We start from the raw sequence: 24943 nt of genomic DNA on the forward strand, positions 1-24943 counted from the left end.
ATGCCATAACCTGTAGGTAGTATTTGCTCACTGGTAATGTGAGGTTTTAGCCAGGTTTCTGACCGGATGACTATACCTGGGGAGTACAATCTATGGTGGCATGGAGTTCATAGACTTTGTTGGATATACTTCTAATATTTAGGCTTAGTAGAAGGAAGTCACTTGGCTTTCTATTGGCTGTAATATGGGAGAAGTTGTGGTTTCTAGTCTGATTATGAGGATTGGGGTTGGAGATGGTAGGGACAGGGTTGGGGTGGATGTCTCCACTTAGGGCTAGTTTTGATATGCATGAGATTATTAGTTTTCTCAGTTTTTGAATGTGTTTGTTTATAAAGGAAACTTTATGATTGTGCTCTGTGAGTAATAGGTATGGTGAGAGGGTTACTATGTTAAGTTGTAGGGATGCTTTATGTTTGAGTAATATAGTTGGTAGAATATGTGAGGGGTGCATAGGGATGATTCTTTAGCTGGTGGGAGGGGAGCTGTGTGTGGGTGAGACATGAGTGGTGGTGTGAGTAATAGTACAGTGGTAGTGGTTGAGTGGGGGAATGATGGAGCTTTGGTAGGATGTAAGATATGCAAGGATAGTGCATGCAGTGAGCATAGGAAAGGTATGCTTGTACATGTTAGTTGAGGAGGTGTGATAGCAGTGGGAAGATGGAGGAAGTAGTGTTGGGTTAGCGCTGTGGTTTGCTATCGGAAAGACGGGAGGGGTTTGAGTGCAATAAAGGTGGGACCACTGGGGGCAGGAGGGAATAGGGGGCAGGGTGGGGAGTGAAGCAGGTAGAGACCCTGTTAGTTGCTCATATGAGTGGGCTGGAAACAATCACAAAGCAAAGACAAGTATGTGTTAAGAAACAATCACAATTGACCAAGGACTGCTCTAAAACTGTAAGTCATTTCTTAATTTCTCAGGTGGAAAAACAGGATAACCTTGCATCAGTAGGCTACTGTGGTCATAGTTTAAATTAACAAACACACAGTATTGATCAGTTATGGATACTATTTGCTAACAGAAGGGAATAAGAGAAAGTGGAAGATGTGTGTGTGTGTGTGTGTGTGTGTGTGTGTGTGTGTGTGTGTGTGTGTGTGTGTGTGTGTGTGTGTGTGTGTGTGTGTGTGTGTGTGTGTGTGGTGGTATATATATATATATATATATATATATATATATATATATATATATATATATATATATATAATTTTCAAGTTCAGGTTGTATTCATTCAATGTGACTCACAGATGTGCAAACATTTTGACACTGATTGCACAAAACCAGTTGCTTGGCAGGGCACTATGGAAAGATCTGAGTGTCATGCATTAGTATGTTTAATGGGCCGTTAGTCTTCATCTCATTAAAATTCATGTAAAAACACTAACGAATGGAAGGGACTTGTTAGTGACTGAACACATATTTATAAACATATTTATTTAGGTTCATGTGTGCCCTGCACACACGCATTTGAAAATGGATATTTCAGTAATAGCTCTCAAATGTCAACTACATTGCAAAAATAAATTGTACAACTGCATTGTTGCATCATCTAAAGCTTTATACTGACAATAGACATTCAGATTATCTTCTACGTCTTAATGTGAACATCAATTCCTCAAAATATGTACACACATACATCCACAGTCACATCCATGCTGATCACAAAAAAAGTGTGTGTGACTGTAAGTGTGTAATGTACACAACATATTGAGAAAGAGGTACATATGTCTCCGTTTCACAAGATGCATTACTGACAGATTATTGCATCTAGTTTGAGAAGCTGTCATTTAAAGTGTATCTGCACATTGGAACCAAAATGGAAAACCCAAAATCCTTATTTTTCACACCACTCTAATAACATAATATGTTACTTACAGTATATAATGATGGCGTCATCATATAAAAAGATCATTATGTCAAGGAAAAATCATATTTCAGGGATGGGGAAATATTAACTACTGTGTTCAGCAGATGGGAACACAATAGTTAGGTGGGGGTTAACTTATAACAACAGCCACATTATGTGTGTGTCTGTATGTATGTGTAAGTGTGTGTGCATAGTTATAAGAGAAGGGGTCTTAATCCTACTGTTAGCAATCAAGTGTCATGCTGAACAAAAAAGCTTCCAGTCATGCATTCATACAAAATTATTTCATACAGGCCTTCCAGTGTCTTCTCTCAAACATACAATGATGATGTCATCCACTATAAAGTGTCCAGAAACAATTAAAAGTCAGACTTGTGCCATGGTACTTGCATTAAGTAGTGTATTATCTAGCTTGTGTGACTAGTTAGGTAGGGATTCTAATCTCCTTGCAGTCAACTGGTGTGTGTTTGTGTGTGTTTGTGCATGGTCAGGAGACCATGAGTCTGTATCCAATTGTCAGCAATCCAGTATAATGGAAAACAAAAATGTTTACATTCATACATGCCTACACAGCCATTTCATAGAAGAATCCCAACATTTTCTTCCAAACATATGCTGATAAAATTGTCCACTATAAAGTGTTCTGCAGCAGTGTAAAAGTTAGACTGGTGTCATGGCACTTGCTTTAAGTACTGTGTTCTTTAGCCTGTGTGACTATTTAGGTAGGGGCTCTAATCTCACTCTTGTCAACGTGCTTGTGTCTGTCTGTCTGTTCATTTAGTTCACATTCTGGAGGCCATTGTAGGACAGCATGTGAGAGACCCCTAATACCATCTTCTCTTCACCAAACTATGCTGATGTCATCAGCTATAAAGTGTTGTCTGACACTATGAACTTCAGACTTGAGTCATGGTACTTGTGTTACATACTGTGTTCAGTAGATAGGTAGGTAGAGGTTCTAAGAGACAATCCCCTAAAATCTTCTCAAAACACAGTGATGATGTCATCCTCTACAAAGTGCAGTCTAATACTATTTATGTCAAATTTGTGATGTGTGCTGATGTTAAATACTGTGTTCTCCAAAATCTGAAACTAGATTTCTGGGGGGTTTATAATTTCACAATAGTCAACTTTATTTTACGTTCATCCAAGTACTATTTTGCAGAAACTTTTACACCAAGATGTGACTCCACATCTATGTCAGACACTCATCCAGACATCATCTTCTCAGCATGCAATGCTGCTATCATCCTCTATCAAGTGCACCATGACATATTTGGTGGTGTTAGCCTTACATTGTATGGAATCCAGCTTTTATACCTCCACAGGTTTAATGTTCAAATCTGACCTCAGTCAACTGCTGTGTGTGTGGGGTTGTTGGTGTATTATTGTTATTGTATGATCATTTGCATCTCTTTTCATTTGACTGCCACTAAGGATAACCTTTAACATAGCCCCATGAATCAAACATCCCCTTTTTCCTTCTGTCCACATAGCATCCTTTCTGCAGTAGAATGGAGAATGTCATCATCACAAAGATGTATACACATATCGTGAAACAGAGTTCTTCCATGACTCTCTGCAAGACATCTCCAGACTACCAGATGTGTGTTTGCTAATACAAACACATATGACAATACCCTTACTATATTGCGTCCTATAGATATTGACATTTATGTTTAAATGCCAAAATAATGGCTAGAGTTTTATGTGATGTTGGCCCTTAGCTTAATAATGTCCTATGACCATATGAACACTGTACATGTCAGTGCTGCTGTCATCTACATGTGCTGTGTAGAGGTATGCATGTATAGTGGTCCTACAACAGTGTATTCCAATCTGTGATGTGAGGTAATGTACTGATGTCCACTGCTGCCATTTGATTATATGCTCTATACATAACAGCTGTAGTAATATGCCTCCTGAGAACTGTTGAGTTGGGATGATGCTATGTGTGTTGTCTCCTTACTAAGGCATGTGTTTTGTAGTGGAGTATACCAACATTGTAGCCAGTTGTCATTCAACCATCACAATGACAATTGCAGTATGGCATAGGTATGCATGTGTATACCATCACTAAATGCTCTGTGAGATACATCAGTATAATGTCATACTGATTACATGGGGAGAAACATCTTCTTTCATCCACGTGTTGTAATGTTGTTATATACACAAACATATAAGTAGTCCTGATTCAATAGCAACCACTGTGAATTCATTGTATGCACAACTGTGTTGCTATTCACAAGGATTATTGAGGTGTTCCTCAGCAGCTTTGTGTGCCTGACAGCATTAGCATCGGTAACTGTTCTGCATGAACAACATTCACCTAATTTGTAATGTGTCAATATATGGTATCAGGATACTCATACACACACACATTTACAGTGAAAAACATATATGCATATGGTGTGCAATGATGTAATTATGTGACATAGATAGGGTCATATGACTGTGTGAAGATGTTCACTGTGTGGCTTGTGATTTATACCCAAGGTTGTATTTGGAGATGTCACAAACCATTTTTTAAATAAGTACAAAATGAGATGGGGAATACAGAACTAAGCTCAGAGCTGTTTGTGGATGGCACCATGCATACTCAACTATTAAGAAAATTAGATCCATTGTCAAAATTGTTACCTTGAAAACCCAAATATGGACAAGAAAATTCTCTAGATTTCATGCCTTCTCTGTTGGGGCCAGAAAACACACTTTGTGTTACCAATTCAAGTCTTTAGGTAAGAACCTGTATTAGCTGTGCAATATTTCCAACGGATTTATTTACTCTTTCTTTATCAATTGGGGAGCTGTTATTCAGTCCTTTCTCAGATCCATTAATACACAAGTCTTGAGACTCCAAAAAAGACATGATCCCAATAAAATGAACAACAAACAAACAAACAATCCTAAGGGAAGTGGGCTAAATTGTTACTAAATAACCACCAAAAGCCAAAAGTCACTGAAGTCATTCCTAAAGTTTTTAATGGATAGAGTCAAAGGTTAAAAACTTTAAAATATAATCCTAAAATCTTCAATTATGTCTCAGTTAAGCACTTTTTTCCACTCAGCATATGTGAACTATATCCAAATTCTTCTTAAAGTTCTGAAGAAGTTCACATATGTCAAGTGGACAAAAACACTTAATCAAGACATAATCAAAGATTTTAGGATTATATTTTAAAATTTTTAACCTTTAACTTGTATCCATTAAAAACTTGAGGATTGACATCAGTGACTGTTGGCTTTTGGTAGTTATTTAGTAACAATTTAGTCAACTTCCCTTAGGATTGTTTATTTGCTGTTCGGTTTATTGGCAGCATGTTGATTTTGGAGTCTCAAGACTTGTGTATTAATGGAGCTGAGAAAGGATTGAATAACAGCTGCCAGTTTGATAAAGAAGGGCTAAATGAATCCATTGGAAATCTTACAGAGGTAATACAGCTTCTTACCAAAAGACTTGAATCAGTAACTAAAGGTATGTTTTCTGGCCCCAACAGAGGAAACATGGAATTTAGAGTTCTTTTAAATCCATTTTTGGGTTTTCAAGGTAACAATTTTGACAATGGGGCTAATTTTTTTAACAGCTGCCATGTAAGTAGGGACATAGCTAATGACTGTAACGAAACTACACTCAATGGTTGATTAGAGCACCTTTATGGACATAATACACAACCTACTAACAGTAATGTTCAGGGGCAAAGAATAGTTGTAAAGGACTGGTTAACAGATGTTCCTAAGTTTAATGACATTAATGGGCATGGTTTGAAAGTCATGGGACTTTACTTGAGCAGATCTCTGAATTTCAAAAAAATTATTCTGACTGTTCAGAAAGTACAACTAGATAATGTATATCTTGAACTATGCATCAGTAAGAACATTGTCCCACAAGGACTCAGAACACGGAAGTTCCCAAATGGGCTTAGATCTGAAACATATGTTTCAACCTCTTAGAGCAAGAAGTCTGGACAAAGTCATCAATGATAGGGGGACAAAGGCCCAAAAACAGGGACACATTTTAAATATTGCTCTTATAAACTTAGAAAATTGATAGAATAACAAGTTTTGAATTAGCATGAATTTTCTGAAGGGTATGAAGACTGAAACTCAAATGTCTGTCATTATTTTCCGACTTTAATTCTCAATAATTTGCCAATGATTTGCCAGAAAAATAGACTTTTATGAGAAACAGACCCCAAAAATGACACAAAAATCTGGACATTCTGCTGAAATCTGCAAGGTTGAGAGGTATGATCTGAAACCACCTTATGAACTATCATCATGGTTAATAGGAATGGTGTAGATTTAATTAAATTGATCATTCATGAAAACAACGAGAAGCTGGAAAGCCTAGGCCTTAATATTAACTTTATTGAAAATAGTATTAAATTGGATGTACTGTTTCATTTTCATTTGGAGGAATATTATAGATTATGTTCCTCATTTGACCAGCAGATTAACGTCATAAAAAAAAGACACAACTTAATTTTAGGAGGGATATAAAGGCCTACTAACAAAGTACAGCCTATCCCATTCCTAAGACTGATAGATTAAATGGTGACAATGAGGCTTCTTCTGATTAATCTTGGATAAACCAGGCACATGAACATAGAACACGTGACAGCTCTTCAAGATCACAAAAAATACCAACAGCAATTTCTTTAAAGAATACAATGTTTCCACCAGTTTCCATAGTGAATCAATTGTCCGACCAGGCCCAAACATCCAAGAATGGAAATTTGACACATAACAAAGGAGCAAAATTGAGAAGAGGAAGAAACAAGGGAAGGGGAGAGGCAGGAAATAGCCAAATGAGCAGGTCACCTCCTCTCATACACTCCCAAAAGATGAATTAACAGCTGTAAAATTTTCAGCTGCTCTAAAGAGACCATCATAGTTATCCATCTTAGACTGTTCACCAGAGGTTTTTCCTTTATTCATTCAGCCAGATTCAATGTTGCTGCCTCATGGAATTTAAACTTTACATACAAAATTGAATCTTGCATTAACATCTGATGGGAAACAACAAGAAATCAAGTACATTTGTACCACAAAATAACTCCTTAGTTCACTCATTTGAAAAGAATTGTAGAAGAGACATTTTTATGGTGGCATGTTCTTTTAAAAATTACCAATGGAACTTGAATAAAGAAGAGCAAGAGTTACAGGAACAACTCAAAAATGACAATTCATTATGCAAAATAAATTGAACAAAGGTGGCAGAATTTTACTAATGAATTCTTTTGAATATTCCAAGAAAATGTTGGATAGTCTATTTGTTGCAGAAAAGTCTGTTCCAGCTTCTCCAAAGGAAGCCCAGATTGTGTATCAGAACACAGATCTTTATTCAGAAGAACATTTATTAAGTGGCTTGACTTCCAAAGATGAATATGATTTTTTATACACTGACAAGCCAGTTATTCCAACCATCTTTGGAATCCCAAAGGTCCACAAACATGATCTGGATCCAGCTATGATGCCCACTGTATCAGCAAAAGGTTTCTACACCTACCCATTGACTTTTTCGTTGATAGCAAATTAAAAGGCTATATTCAAGAACAGGTTCATATCCTAAAGGATTCATGGCATCTTTTAAAAAAAAAATTACACTTACTTATACCAGGAAGAAATGCTGTTTGTCTGTGTTGATGTAGTCAGTCTTTTTGGTTACATCTGTATGGTTGAGGAATATATAGCTTTTCTGAAGCTGTGTTGAAATGTATCACCATCATGGCAACAGAATACATTATTCTGCTGAATTTCAAGAACTATGAGCTTAATAGTAGGTTTGTATGTTTTGAAGGGGAAATATTCAGGCAGAAACAGGGAATAACCATGGGTGCAATTTGTGCTCCTGTATATGTAAATCATGTGATGTGGGTATGGGAGAAACAATATATTCTGAACTCCCATTGCAAAGAATGCTGGCACTTGTACATCAGATTTCTGGATGATATCTGCATTTTATGGAAGGATACACATAACAAGCTGGAAGAATTTATTAAATGCATTAATACTTACACCAGTTTCTTAAAATTTACACATACCATCCATGAAATGTCCTGTAATTACTTGGATGTCACCCTTTAGAAAGATTTCAAGAGTTTCCATTTCAATATTTACTGTAAGCCCATTTTTTCAAACTCTTATTTTCACTTTAACTGCAGGCACCCAATACATTGGAAGAGATCCCCAGTTAAGGGTCAATATGTAAGGCTGTCGAGGATAGTCACTGATGACCAGGTTTTCGATACTGAATGTGACAAGTTACATAATATGTTTATTGAGTGGGATAATCACAGAGCCTTCATTAATGCAATCAACAAAGAAGTAAGAAGTCAGAGAAACTCCAAATTTAGTCCTATTTTAGGACAAACCTCAATTGAAACTGGAAAAGTGCAGGTAGCCAAATACAGCAGGTACCTAACTCTTGAATACCATCCTGCCCACAGTGAAGTCAGAAGAATTATCAACAAAAACTGGGCTATATTTATACAAGACAGGGAGGACGCTAAAAATTTGGGAGAAAAATCAGTAATTACATATAAAAGAGGAAGAAATTTGAAAAATGTATTTGAAAGTTATGAATAGCAAAAGCAATTTAATGCAATAGGAATGAAAAAAAATGTGGCAGTTGTGGCCAGTGTAACTTTATCCTGGAGAGTAGCTCATCTGCATTGAGTAAACTCAAACAACAGTAAAAATACTTGGCTATTATAATTGTAACTCTAAAGGAGTAGTTTACATTGTGATTTGCATCAATTGTGGGGCATTTTACATTTGCAAAACTGAGAGGGAGCGTAACAGGTGTATCTATGAGCATCTATTTGATATTGGTAGACAAAACTGCAATAATACCGTATATAAACACACCTTCCATGTAAAGATCCTACCAAGTTTTTGTTTGCTGTTCTCAAAATGGTGGACCAAAGGCCTAGGGGTGGACCATGGGACACAACTCTGGAATTGAAGGAGATGAGGTAGCAGTTCCATCTCAATGTCCAAGATACCCAGGTGTCAGTGAAAGCATATCTATCTCCAGTATTTTAAAACTTAAAGCTATGAATCTAAGTCACCAAGTTCACTAAAAATGTTGAGTGACAATAAACAAAAAACATAAACTAACCAAGATTCAGTTCAAGCATTTAATGAAAAAACAAGGGATGAAAGATCTTTTCACATGAGACATTGTGAGAGAGAATCCTAAGGTGGTTTGCCCATTAGAAGAGACCAGTGATAATAACATTAACTATTGCCTCTGAATACTTCAAAGATTACATACTTGCACTTGGTTTTGTGGAAGAGGTCAGTGATGATATTACCAGTTTTACCTCAGTATATTTAATAATCATGTATTTCACAGAGAGTAATGTGGCCCTGTGGTAGTTAGGAAAAAAAGATCAAAGTGTCACAATTTTGCGAATTTTAACTTTGAAGTAAAGAAAAAAAGAAATGTTGTGATTTGGAATAATTTTAACAATTTTTACATACTAAAGAGATTAAGTAGTTTTGCAGTTTACCAAGAAAATTAAGAGGTTTGACAGTCACCAAGACTCGACATTCATTTCCAAAGATGTTGGTTTAAGCTTTTGAATATGCTGATCAAAAACAGGAAGTGATGCATCAAGGAAGGGTGGTTACTTTGAGAAAAGGAAGTGATGTGCCAACCAGTGGATTATAAAAGGAAGGCCAGTTATTTGGAAGTCTGTTCTGAAGAAGTTCACATCTGTCAAGTAGATAAATGATCTTAACAGAGACATAATCAAAGATTTTAAGATTATATTTTAAAGTTTTTAACCCTTTAATTTGTATCCATTAAAAACTTGAGGATTGATTGACTATTGGCTTTTGGTGGTTATTTCTGGTTCAGGTAAGTGAGGTAGGTCAGGAAGCATATACAAACAAACAGGACAAACAAGACATGACACAGGGAAGGTTAGGTACAAAAGGGTGGGAGAGACCACGGTTGGGGTTAAGGAAGGGACAATGCAAGCCCATAACTGTCAAACATGGGGACAGTGAGAATCTAGTCCTCATCTGCAGGGCTATTATCACCGTCCCCTTATTCTGCTCTTTTCTGGAGTGCTCAGCATCTTCTTCTATGAACCATGAGGGATAGCAGCCTCTCCATCCAGCATAGATGTGCACCAATGGTGCTGTGCACAGCCCTATGCACCAACCCTGGCATCTTCTGGGCAGGTGAAAAAATCATCACCTCGGCCAGTACTCCCAGAGGGAAACACAGCACCAGCTGCCAGCATAGTATTGCCTGAGGGTGCAGTTAGTGCATGGGCAGCAGAAGCAGTAGTGCCAGGGTGGGTTTCAGATATGCTGGGTGTCGATGCCAGAGCAGGTGGTGTGGGAGCAGGTTAAGCCATTGGGTTTGGCCTACCTCCCTGTGCATTAAAGCATTTTTTTTGATTTGTCAGACATGGATGACATTGAAATGTTTTGACAACACATAGCAAAACAAAAAAAAAGAGAGAGATAAGGGTTGGGGTGAGAAAAAAAAGGGCACAACATTAGTACCATCATATGTGACATACAAAGCGCTGTTACAATAACAACAGTTATTTTATCTTAACTTTTACATTTAACTATACTTCTTAAAAATTACTAACTATAATTATGGATTGCTCAGACTAATCCTTGTAATGTACACTTAGGTTCATAGGTTCATAGGTTCATACTAGGCTATCTGCCCTAGGGCATTTATAAGCCTAACCAGAGTATGTTTGGCTTTCACCACCCATTTTAAATTAATTTTGCTATGCCCTTTTTCAAGGTTAGTATACTGTGCCTCTGTCTAACAATGACACAGAAGTGATACCCGGGGTAAACCTATGATCTCCCATCCACTCATCAAGATTCCTCTTGAAGAGAGTCAATGAGGGACTCTGCCTAACCTGGACTGGGATTTTATTCCAGAGTGAAGGGAGCCTCTGGGTTATGCATCTGTCCCTCTAGCATGTCCTATTTATTTCAGTGCTGAGGTTCAAGTCTATCGAGCGTGTAGCTCGATGGGATTTGGATTTTTTGAGGTGCAACATGTCCCTTAATTCCGGGTTGGACATGACTTTATACGTCAGGCACAGATCACCTCAGAGCAGGCGGTATGCCACTGAGTAGAGCTGGAGTTTCTTTAACCGGGCAGCATATGGCATCTGTTTGAGCCCTTTGATCCTCTTGGTGAGGTACTTTTGGGGTCTTTCCAGTTGCTGCAGGTGTTTGGTAAGGTACATCTCAAAAGGGGCATTGTACTCGATTATGGGCCTGATGAGGGATGAGTAAAGAGGCACAATGACCTCCCCTGATCTAGATGCGAATCCCTTCATGATTAGGTGGGCTATATAAAATGTTTTTCTAACCACTTTGGCCACGTGGTTGTCAAATGAGAGATTGCTATCAACTTGGGTCCCCAGATCCTTAATTACTTCTTCTATACTTAATGGATTACCACCTATGTGGTAATTTGTGGGCACTTTGTTTTTGCCAAAGGGGATGACTATACACTTTTTTGGCGTTTAGCTTGAGGCCATGGCTCTGGCACCAGTTGTCTGTTACTATGAGGCCCTTTTGGAGGATGCTTGTGTCGGCTGGAGAGTCTATTATGGCGCCCAGTCTGCAGTCATCTGCGAACTTGGTCAGCCACAGTCCTTCCCTGTTGGCCTGTACCACTGAGAAATATATACTGAACAAGAGAGGTCCCAGGACAGAGCCTTGTGGGATGCCACTTGTAACTGGTTTGGAGTCTGACATGGCTCCAGCAATTCTAACCATGTGGGTTCTGTCCTTGAGCCAGTTTGCAACCCATCTAGTGACATAGGGGTTTATATTTAAGCTGGTGAGCTTATCTATAATGCCCGAGTGGGGTATTGTATCAAAGGCTTTTGCGAGGTCCAGGTAGGCTGTGTGGACCACCTTCCCTTCGTCAATGGCCTTGGTGACGGTTTCAAAGAAATCGACCAGGTTTAAGAGTCAGGATCTGCCCTTAACAAAGCCGAACTGGGTAGGATCCAGTGTCTGCAGGTCCCCAATATCTTTATTTATGAGGTCCATGATGATCCTTTCCATAGCTTTGCAGTCCACGCTAGTCAGGCTTATGGGGTGATAGTTTCGAGGGTCCGTTGAGGCACCACCTTTGTGGAGAGGGACCACTGTTGCTGTACGCCACTCTTTGGGTACATATCCTGTAGTAAGGCTGAGATTGAACAGTAGTTTTATGTTTGGGTTTAGCTCTTCTTGGAGTTCATGTAGGACGCAGCCCGGGACACCGTCTGGTCCCATTGATGCTGTGTTTTTTGCTTTGGAGAGGTCGGCTCTTACCTGAGCATCTGAGATGTCAGGGGGGCAGCACTCTGCTGGGATAGATATTTGCCCTTTTGGTGGGGAGGGGGAGAAGTTTGCACTGAACCTGTCAGCTAGGATGTTGGCAATGTCTGTGGGTTTGGTGTATTTTTTGTCATGTTGGACTAATTCTGAGCATATCTGGGAATTCCCACCCAGGTTCCTAACATAACTAAAGAAAGCCTTGTGATTATCCTTAGTGTCCTGTGCAATTTTTCTCTCGAAGCTGGCCTTAGACGATTTTATGAGTGCCCGTAGTTTTTCGCTAATACTGATCAGAGATGCCTTCCCTTTTTGGGATTTTGCTCTATCATGTAGTAGCTTCCTCCTTCTATTATATAGTTTGTTTATGTCTGGGGACCACCAGACAGGACGTCTGCCTTTGGAGGATTGGTTCTTGGTTTTATTTGGGATTGCGTGATCCATGCATTCCTGAAGGTGTTCATAGAATGCATTTATAAAGGATTCTGCGGTCTGGGCCTTATTTTCCACAGGCCCGGGGGCTTTGAGGGATTCCACCTCAGTTTTGAGGAGTGTGAAATTTGCTTTAAAGAAGTTTTTCACTGTGGTTTTCTGGGCAGGGGGTGGGGGTCGGGATGTGAATATCCAGTTGGATTAACACTTCTGGTCTGGAACATAGAATCCCCATGTTGGTGATGATCAGGTCCAGTATGTTTTCCCCTCTTGTGGGAGTGGTAACAAGTTCTTCCATAGCATTTGAGTTTATGAATTCTAGGAACCTTTGGGTTAGGGTGTTGGAGCTAGAGTAATGCTCCCAGTCTATGTCTGGGTAGTTGAAGTCGCCCAATATGATGGTGTTTGGAGAGACCTTCATATTTTCCAGTGTTCTCAGGAAGGCCGAGTGGGGTTCCTGGGTTTGGGAGGGTGGTCTGTAGCAGGCTATAAACTGGAAGGCAGTTTTACCCACTGTTAGTTGCACATGGATAGCCTCTGATGCTTCTTGCTGTGCCATCAACCTGGAGGTGTGGGTATCTTTGATGAATATTGATACTTCCCCTCCTTTTTTAGTTTGGTCCAAGTTTTGGGGCCGAAAAGCATGGTATGAGGTATAACCTGGTAGTGCTGGGGTGCTCTTGGGAGCCCTGAACCAGGTTTCTGTTACTGCACAGATATCGATATTCTCCATGCTAAGGAGAGTTTTGAGTGTGTGCATCTTGAGGTTTACACTTCTGGCATTGAGTAGCATTACTCTTAGTTTCTTATCCCTTGTGATACCTGTGGAGGTGGGTTTGTCTTTTGAGCCTTGCCTAAAAGAGGCACTATGGGGGTAGCAAGAGCCTTTGCCAATGTCCAAAAGCCCAGGGGTGACAGGTGCAAGCCGTCCTTAGCGAAGCATCGTGGCTTGTCGGGCATATCATCCCAGGCTGACAGGCATTGGATCCCCTTTGAATGACACCAATACTTAAGCCAATTGTTGAAATTGATCATCTTGTCTTCATATTGTGGCATCATTCTTGGTGAGGGTAAGATGCTACTCAAGGTCAGGGTCATACCGGCCTGGGCTACATACTCAGAGAGCTCCTCTATGTCTCTTTTCATGTAGTCCAGGGAGGTATGTCTCAGGTCATTCACACCAGCATGGACAATGACTGAGTCATATTTGTACTTGCCTTGGAGTGACCTGAGTGTTTGTGTTATGTGTCAGATCCTAGCGCCCGACAGGCTGCTCACCGTGACCTTCTCCTTGTTCAGCCTGGTGAGTGAGACGTCAGTGTGCCTGACGATAGAGTCACCTATTACAAGTGTATCAGGTGTGTTGTTTAGCCATAAGGGCTGTGAATGTTCGGCACACTGGCTTTGTGAGATATGTGTTGCACATGTTTTGTTTTGGGGTAGCGGTTGCTTGGGTGTCTGCTTTGGAGGTCTCTGCTGCTTAGGCAGATCATTATTTAGAGCCTCCGAGTATGTTTTTGTGTGATTATGTGTTTGGTTTGCTGTCGTTGTAGGTCTATGTGAGACTGGAATTGTAGTGAGTGTGGTTTCCTTCTCCTCCTGACTGGTTATGCCAGTACTGAGTTGAGAGAGCTTAGCCTCCTGTTTGGCTATATAGTTGCATCTCTCACATGTGTTGGAATTTGTTGGGAGGAGGAGAGGGTTGTCTGTGTACTTGAGGCAGTTGTAACATTGCCTCAAGATTCCCAGATTCACCAGCTGGACCGGAGAGGAGATTGACAACTGACCTTTGGACAGGTGAGAATAGTATTGGGAATTCCTTTATAATTGAAAACAAGGGCCAATGGGGAACAAGGTACTCAAGGGGAGTTTGCGAGGGTGTAGTGCTTTTAATTTTTTAGTGCTGACTTATATAATTGCTTAGTGAGCAAGTGCCAGGTAACTTAAGTGCAATGTGTTACAGGTAACTTAAATGCAAAAAGGACAAACAGTAACTTTCTTTCAAGTGAAACAAGGAAATAAGTACAGTAAGCAATGTAGATATCACTAGGGATCCACAGAAGCACTGAAAAGCCAAGTTTTAGGTGGAATTAGCGTTCCAGGGAAATAACAAGCAAACAAACAAGCATACAAACAAAGCTAGATTCAGCAGGCCTGGATCTAGTCTATGCTACAGCAAACAAGGTGTACCAATTTCAGTAAGAAACAGTTCAAATATGCAGGCACTATAAACCTTTAACCAGAAATTCCCAGCTCAGAATGGCAGAGTCCAGCCTCTCCTCTCACAAGAGTGCAGACCACGAACCTTCTTAATGTAAAATAACTGGCCTGAAGCCCAAGTGCTTAAACCAGAACTAATACACTTTTAGAATAACAGACACTGAGCTCTCAATCAGCAGTTCCCAACTTAGAAGGATGTAAGCTACCTGTCCTGCCACCACAGTGTATGCCACAAACCTTCCTAATGTAAAACAACTGGTCTGAAGCCAAAGTGCTTAATCCAAAAGACTTAGAATGATAGCTGCAATTTAATCAAGTTACTACCAAGCAGTAATAAATACAACTGAATACTTTTAAAGAATGCCTGGATTAGTGCTCAAGTTATACAAACAAAGCTAGATTCAGCAGGCCTGGATCTAGTCTATGCTACAGCAAACAAGGTGTACCAGTTTCAGTAAGAAGCAGTTCAGATATGCATGCACTATAAGCCTTCAACCAGAAATTCCCAGCTCAGAAGGCCAGAGTCCAGCCTCTCCTCCCACAAGAGTGCAGCCCACGAACCCTCTTAATATAAAATAACTGGCCTGAAAGCCCAAGTGCTTAAACCAGAATTAATACACTTTTAGAATAACAGACACTGAGCCCTCAATCAGCAGTTCCTAACTTAGAAGGATGTAAGCTACCTGTTCTACCACTACAGTGCAGACCACAAACCCTCTTAATGTAAAACAACTGGTCTGAAGCCCAAGTGTTTAAACTAAAAGGCTGAGAATGAGTTACACCAATCAGTAATAAATACAATTGAGTACTTTTAAGATGACCCAAAAGCAAAATAAAGTAGGAAGAAACACAAATACAGCAAAAGCAGATACTTTTTTTTTTCAGAAAAGTAGCAAAAGCAATAGTAAAAACAATTCTCATGCAGTGCAAGCTGGCACACTTGAGTATGTAGCAATATTAGTCCACACACAGTTTGAAAAAATGTAACTAATTAAAAAGGACTAAAAGCAAGTGCAGAAAGGGTTTATTAGGTAGAATGCGGTAAAGAGATGGGACTGGGGGAGTGTCCTAGATCAAATCTACAGTGGGGCGGGCACTGCAAAAGCCACCAAATTTAAACTACAACCAAGAATAGGGAGGGGGTGGGAAAAAACAGTTTCAACACAGATGTGAGGAATGTGCAAATTATAAAGCCAAAAAATATATACTGATCTCTATATATTTGCAGAGCAGTAAGACAACAGATATCTAAGCAACTTAATGTACATATACCTTGTCCAGTTACAGAGATCAGATTAACAGCAGGGCATATATGCCACTTGTATAGAACATAAATTATGCAATTTAAGTTTTAAAGGATATTTGTATTAATTTTATATTAGTAGTATTTGAACCCACAATGTCTGACTATAGTCTAAGACTTGACTGCTATAGTTGATTTGTGCTACAGACTGAAACATGCATGTTTGTTTTTACAGTTAGTATATGCATGCTTACTTTGCTACAGCTGAATAGGAAACAAAAAATTAAATTGAAAAGATACAATAATACTGTTTTTGTGCTTCATGTGTACCCCTTGCTTCCATCAGCCTCTCCATATGCTCAGAATGGGCCTGCCTATTCACACAGATCTCATCATTAGCTGTGGAAGAAAGAGAAGAGAACAAAAGATGAGCTTTATGGATACCGGTCTGGCTTATATGTAGCTTTCTTTCTAAAGTCTCTTTATTAGAATACTTACACAGTTGTGGGATGTTCCCAGTCCTGGACTCATCCAGCCACTGGGTTAATCTATCCCTCTTTCACCTTTTTAGGTCATTAAAATGATGCCAAAAGTGATGTTCACAAGTGCATGGAATGCCAGTCATACTGGTGACAGCCTTGGCCAAACTATTCCAATACTGGGAGCCTATATAATTCCCTGCAAAAGTCTTTGGCTGTGGCACTTTGCAAGGAGCCTAATAAAGTTCCTGGACTCCTCACACCCTACCCCTGTATCCTAAATCAGGCACATTCTTTTTTAACACCAAACATGTCTAACTAGAGATAACTGCAAAAGCTAGGAATGAGTTCCTGACAATGCATGCTATTGCACTTACTGGTAGTGTGCAAATCAAAAAAACGATACCAATTGCATTTGAGTAATGTTAAATGGAGAGCAACAGTGACAGAGAAAAAACCCATTTTTGAATTTGGAAGGTTAAGCTGACACTTGGCATTAGTTTGAAGGTTTTTTACTGATGTAACTGTTAGGTGGTTTAACTGTGCAGACGTACTGGGAGCATAAATGTTATGACCTGAGGCATTTATTGTGTGATGCTACACATTGATAAAATTAATTTTTAATATGTGAGATTCAAACCTATGCATAACAGAGAAAACATTTCCGTCCACAGTGGTGAGTTTGTATCCTTGCCACAGAAGAAGGGCTTCTCAGACTTATTCAAGAAGTACATATAAATGCACATGACAGACTAAGGGTTTAACCATGTATGTGTGAGACCTGATAAGGTCCTGTGGTTTATACATTCATGTTTCTATGAGTCTTATTGAAGTCCGAAGGCCATCCAAGGCCAGATACCACCATTTTTCTTAAAGAAACATAGTACTTACTATACTTTCAGTCATACATGTGATTCAAGTGACCCCACTGTTATACGTACTTAATTTTGTTATTTTTAATTATATTTAACTTTTTTAAGTGGCGATTAATATGAAGCTACATTAAACAACAGTAAAATAGTTGGAATCTCCTGTATTAGAATCCAGGACCAACAGCATTGCAGCCCTACACATACACCTTCTGCCACAGGAATAATTATAATGCATTTGGATATTTCCACATTCATTATTAGCTTCTTTGTGTCAACCTCCATGCCCCTCCACGTACTGTGTTTGTACAATGCCCTACAAAATGGATACAATGTACCTGATGTGAAATTGTTAACTGTCTGCATGTGTTCTAGACCTGAAAGTTTTGAGGAAGGTTGATAACTGTCGCACAACACTGCTTAGCACTTTTGCGTGACGGAAAGTAGAAAATGCAAAAATGCATCCTTTTTGAAATCGAGAATATCTGCACCCTGTGTGTGAACAGTCTGCTTGCTTCACGTGTGGGCCATTACTCCAGGTTTGTGTTATGGTAAGCATCACACAATCCAGAGTGATAAAATTAAACTTGTTTTAGCCTTGTGAGTACAGTTCATTAAGTGAACTCCTTAAAAGGGGAATGTGGGACTTGAACCATGATGTATAGATAGTATATGATGTGTAGATCAATGGGTTTAGTAGATGTGCTACACACAAATTTGTTTAAATGAGTCACTGATGCATTTCTTGTCATAGAAGTACATTACATGTCATTTTACTGTACTTCTCTGTTTACCCTGTTTACATTAAGCTGCACATTGCACAAACAGTTGTATTATAAAATAAAAAACTAAAAAAGATATATGAAATAAACAACCATTGCAAAATAAATACTGATATACGTGAAAGATTATGCACACATTTGGATATGAACTCTCACAATGAACCTTTCAAAACACAATCTTACCCTACTTTGCCACAGGCATAGCTTTGCAGAAGATGATGAAAACTATTGTACATTCAAAGTCCAAAATCATCTACAGTATTAACAAGACACATGACACTTGTACACTTCTGATTTGTGTGTACATGTATTAATTTCACACATGTTCACACAAATATTTGGGAGTATTGCTGCCAGAAATGCAGCACTGTCTTATCTATGTATGGTGTGCATTCTCTTATATGAGGAGTATTCTGATGCAAGCAGGCTTTAAGTTACATTTGCTCTCATTCTCTTTGCAGTTTATGAGAATATTACATAGCAATAATAATACAAAAAAGTTTTCCAAAAATGCAGGGGAGCTTGGCTGTTACTGAACAGAAACTGTGAAATGTGTGTTGCTTACTTACATTTGAAACCTTCATACATTTACTTCCATACTTTGTAAGTCTAACCTGGCAGACATGCCCACTGGAGGTAAAGGAGTTGAAGTGGTATTGTGCTTTCCTTCTTCCTACCTATAATCCAACACAATTACAATTCATTAACAATAAATACTGAGGGAGTGCCTGCACTATGTTTATATCTCCTTTACAGTGCAAAGAATTTGGAATTCAGCAATTCTAATGAGTTCTCGCCTAATTTGCATCTTCACCATGCTCACAACCCTGAATCTACACTATAATAGGTAACTGAGCAGCTAAGGAATCTGAAGGATGAGAAAACTTGTTTATGTGGAAACACAGAAGAACATTGTTATGACTTTGGATTTTACATGCACAGAAGAGTACTGCTTTTGATAAAGTATGATTGCCTTTTGCTGTTATATACTGGATATGCTCACATGTCAGTATTTAAAAAAAAAAAAAAAAAAATATATATATATATATATATATATATATACACATTAGCAAATGCTACATTTATCTCTTTGCACTTTTTAGAAGTATACTGATGGCATAGGCATTATTGTCAGGGCGTTTTACTTTATCAGATGCACAGCCTTATTAACATTCATCACAGATGCTTAATGTTACAATTGTGTCTGTTTATGCATGTCTATTACCATTTCAGTGAAATTTTAAATGTCCTATATTGTCAGCGATATTGGGTTGTTAGCCTTCTAGGATGGCCCATTGACACATCTGTTGGGCACTGGTAGAGCTGACTAAAATTGCACAGAAATGACTGTTCTATGGTATATGTGTACATATGCTTTTGTGACAGCTTGTTTGATAGCAGTAATAACAATTTGTTCTGATGTTTTTTTCCTTTGTTTTGCACCAGAAATGGCCCTTGCCTGCTGTTTTGTTGATGGGTGAGCCATGTTCAATTTCTGTGTTGGCACATTAGTATTGTTACTCATTTTTTTTTGGTTCAAACCTTGGCTGTGTGTCACTGTGATATGTTAGAACCACATTACCTCTTTGTTTTATATTTGAATAATTGAAAAAGCATTTTGTTTTTTCCAGTGCATAACATCAAAAAACTAAAAATATGTGTTATACATAAGCAGGGCTTTTATCTATGTGAAATGTTTATGTGTATTGTCCTTCTTTTGTGTTGTATGTCACCTAGGACTATGACACCCAAGCATCCTAATCCCCACAAACACCCCCTCAGTGACTCAGAGAATAAGGTCATAGTGCAAGCCATTTGAAGACATGGTGCCTTTCTGCTTGCGAGAGGATGTAGGGATATGTCTAGAAGAATGCAAATTTGGAACCAGATTGTGAGTGATGTTAATAGCATCAGTGGCTGCAGTAGGACATATGATCAGGTGTGTCATACAGCCAATGGCATGATTCCATTGGTGCAAAGAAGAGCACCTGCAGTTGCCTGTGGACAGCTGGATACTGGGGGTTGTAATGCAACAGAGTCACCACTGCCTCCAAATGAAGCATTCATGTCCACTGTCAGGGATCCAGATTGCTCAATGGATAGTGCACAACAATCCCATGTGATGATGTTGGTGCTTCTATTTTTAGGAGGCCAAGTATGTCCCAGGAGGAGCTTCCAGGTAGGCTTACCTATGTCAATTTTAAATATTTATGGAATAGTCAGATATTGAAGGCAATACTTCAGTTGTTTAATATAAAATGAGGGGTGGAAACTAGTTTTAGATTGATACAATTGACAACACATTCTGGTTCTTTACACATGGACTTGCGGTGGAGGTATCATCCGAGTTTTAGTGAAATGCATTGTTAATGTACATATAAAGGCCAAAATGTATTTCCCTCTCCATTAATGTTATTGTGATTATGCTGTCTTTACATTTTGCTTCACTTCTTACAGGGCCATCCTTCATAACAACTTTTTGATTCATCTGCACCTGGTAAGACAACACAATTTTATTTCAGTACTGATGAGCATTTAACAGAAATATTAATTTATCCATATGGGTGAGGTGGGTGTCAGGACTGTGTGTATACCGCTGCACCTTGAGTGATAGTGGCACCAGTATTATTTTGTTAGCATCAATTGAACTGTAGTAGTGTAACTATTTCTTTCTTTCCTGCATTTGTTGTTATTATCACAAGTGATCCTGACAGTGAAAGTTTAGGACTCTTATTAGATGATATTAGAGTATCAGCAGACACTGATGATGTTGGTGGCTAAACACAGGCACAATTGGGGGGTGCAGAGGTTAAATCTGACACTAGGGTTGACATTCAGCCATCCCCTGTATTTCCATCAGACACAGCCATTAGGTCTACACAATACCATTCCAGTGAGCCCTCAGATATTGGACAGTTGGAGGCTGAGTCACTTGATCAGGATAGTGTGGTTACTACTTCAGTGGCTCTTGACTCTGTGGGTGAGGTGCTACACACAAGGGCTGTTCGGGTTGCTCAGAGGAGGCCTGCTGTCCACTCTCCACCTGATCCTGGTGTATCTTTCCATGCCCCTCGATGTATGTTTAGGGTCATCATGGAGGCTCAGGCACATTCCAAGAGGGCCTCTTAAGATATGCTTAGAGTTGTATATGTGGCACAGACTAACATGCATGACTGTCTCCACCATGTTGCTAATTCAACTGATCAGATGAAGACACATTGGAATGGGTGGTATCTGTGATGGAACGTCTGCTCCAAGGGGACAGCATCTACATGGATGTAGGTGAGGAGCCCCATCAACTGATGTTAGCTGATGTGGCCATGCCTGATTATGCTCCCATAATGGTACTACTTCCACTGTTCCATCAGTGGTTGAGGTGTCCAAACCCAGATGTGTCAGGCCATTGGGTCATAGACCTGAGTGTACTTGTGAGGAGATCTCATCCAGTAGCCATCAGTCACCTTCAGGTAGTAGCAGTGCATCTAATCATGGGCATGGATGTGCCATTGCAACTCCTACAACAGCCAGTTCTTGAGGTCAGGGATGATGACAATGAACTCTCACCTCTACCATGAATGGCTCACACCTGTCCAACATACCAGGACATACATCTAGCACAGTGCTTGGCTGTGTTTTTGCAGACACTCACACATATTTTACCTGGAAAGCCCATACACACCTACAGGCTCGTAACAGTTAAATAGGCCAGTCATGAGGCTTATAGCACATTGTGTCTCAGTGGACATTTTGTACTTAATCAAGATGTCTGCCTGTTTCTCTTACTTACTCACATGCATTCACTACTTTTTGTGTCAGCCTAGGTCTCCTGCCCCCCCACCCCCACCCCCAAAATCCTGTACAAATCTTCATAACTGTGCCATATCCTTGCTTTCTATATTTTGGATTCAGGGATATATAAGTCTTTTGTCTAATGCTCACGGAGCATAGCTAATTTAGAACTTAGTATACATGTGTTTGTGATGCTATTTTGCTAATTGTATTACTTTTGTACCGGTGTTTGACATCTGTACATGCCTCTCAAACTGTTACAGCAACAAACTGGTCCAAGCTGTGATGGACCCTCTATACTCAGGGCCAGTAATCAAGGACCCTCAATCCTCACCACCAGCAGCAGTGAGAGACTGTCACTAAAACAGGGATGGATTTCCACATCATTCTCAAATGTAGCTCTCTGAATCAAGCACAATTTCCCTCAAGAGCACACCAGGAACATGCCCCCAGACCTGGGACTGGACTCTTTGTCTCTTCAGATCTCAAACAAAACTCACTTTGAAACATTGTGTCCCACTTCCAAGTAACTAACACACCCATACCTGGGTATTTAACACACACACACACACATACACACACACACACACACACACACACACACACACACATGCACACGCACATGCACACACACACACACACACACACACACACACACACACACACACACACACACACACACACACACACACACACACACAAACACACTCCTGGGAAAGGCTGGCACAGATTTACTAGCTGTGCCCCCTTATGCCCAGACAATAAGGTAACTATGCTGCTACTAGCCAATTACTATCAGGCTCTTACAAAGGTATCCAGTCAATGTTAATATAACTCATTAAATCTAAGTGATGACTCCAGGTGCATCTGCAGTTAACTCCTACTGACTCCTCTATGTGTCAAATATTGCATGTTCATATTTGCATCAGTCATTCCAAAACCATGCTATGTACAAGGTTTTAAAATATTTGATCTTGAAGTTAACACAAAGGCAAACTCAATTGCATTAGTATTTGACCTATGTCTAGAGTAGGTAGATAGATATTAAGTGTTGTTTTTATGATATTAATTGATATAGATATAATTTGCACATTTTCCTAAATATCTCAACAACCAAGTAACACAGACATAACTCCTTAGCCTCTTAGCAAAGCTCCTTGCTAGATGAATAAAATGCTTCTGACAGTCAGTGTGTAACATGAGTGGTTGCTGACATATTGTAAGTTGTTTATAAATTATTACAGATGTAATTGTTACTATGTTTACTATGACTTATACAATTCTGTTTATGACCTAGAACCTCAAGAATAATACCATTATAATAATAGCCTGTGCTGAAGAGTTTGCTGTTTATATTTCTTTCATAACCCCTATAATTCCAGACATATGAACATTCGTTTGAAATGTAAGGACATAATTTGATTCTATCAAAAGGCTTAGGCTCCGCCCATTGGAATTTACAATGCAAATGTCCTTAGCTCCATTTTACTGAATGAGATAAATGGTAGAGTGCAATCCAAGCAGGAATTCTTTTCAGAGTGGCCAGGGTGTCACTAAAATAAGCAGAAAGTACTATCAAGATATTAAAGGTAATTTCTAAAAGACCAGCCAAAATGAAAGGTGTAGAAATATTTAATAAGAAAATAATAAAATAGAAAACATGAGAATATTAAATATCTAAGTGCAATAAACATCAGAGTTTCAATCACAGGAGAAATAAAAAATAGCACAGTTGGACAGATTTAAACAGAGGAAGAAAAACACTAACTAATCTCACTGAAATTTATGACTGTCTAAAGAAGAAGTGTTCCCTATCTAACTTAATTAATACAGCAAGGCAATGATGAGATGTTTACTTCCACATGGCAGGGTGATGAGCTTCCACTACTGAACTGAACTCATCTAACAACAAACTGACTGTGATAACTGTTATAGATTTTTATATCAGGGTCCAAAGAAAACAAAACAAGCTGGTCTCTGAGTTCCATCCCCTCAGTGCAGGTTATAGAATGACATCACATTTGATCACATGATTCTGGTAGAGTACAGACTCAGAGCTCTTCTAAGATCTGTTGCAATATTTAAAAACTATAGAATTATTAGTTTAAACATAAAAATTCAATCAGTTATAATAACACTATTGATACATTTTTAACATAAGCATCTGTACACGTCAGTGTGTGTCAATGACAGGAAATTATTTACAAAACTCCTGCTAACTATAATGGCATATGTTACACATACACTGCACCAGTCCCCTGGCACAGATGGCAATACCTCACATCATTACATCTTCCCTCCCCCTTTGAAGACTCAAACTAGTTTTTCAAGTGACCCTGAAACCCATTGCATGAGAAGAATGGGCCTGTTTTGGAACACATTAACCTATATCCTATCTTGAGAGCCCATCTGCATTGGCATTTGCATAATCTGGACTGGCTAACATAGGGCCTCTTTAATGACTGCTCACAGGCTGGGGTCCACACTACCTTATCTGGCATGTTCTTCCTTGTCAGGTCTGTGAGGAGAGAAGCTATTATACTATAATTGGGAATTAACTTTCTATAGTACCCCACTGTCCCCAGGAATGTCCTCAATTGCATTTTGGCAATAGGAGCAGGCCACACATGAATAACTTCCACTTTGACAGGTTATGGCCTAATCTTAACACTCCCTACTTTATGTTCCAGGTAACAGACCTCTGCTATATCCACTTGATACTTACTGGACTTAATGGTCAACCCTGCCCTTTACAGTCTGCCCAGGACCTTCCTGACATGTTGAGGCTTCATTATGTTAATATGGTATAATTTGTGCCCCTGCCTCCTGCCTAGCAGGATTACTGTGTAATTAACAATACTGACTTTCCTCACCACTTCGAAGTGTCCCTCCCAAGCTACCTGCAGCTTATTGTGTCTGTCAGGAATGACCACTATAACCTGCT

This window comes from Protopterus annectens, chromosome 8.part0 (genome assembly GCF_019279795.1).
Source record: "Protopterus annectens isolate FY-2018-M chromosome 8.part0, PAN1.0, whole genome shotgun sequence".
Lineage (NCBI taxonomy): Eukaryota > Metazoa > Chordata > Ceratodontiformes > Protopteridae > Protopterus > Protopterus annectens.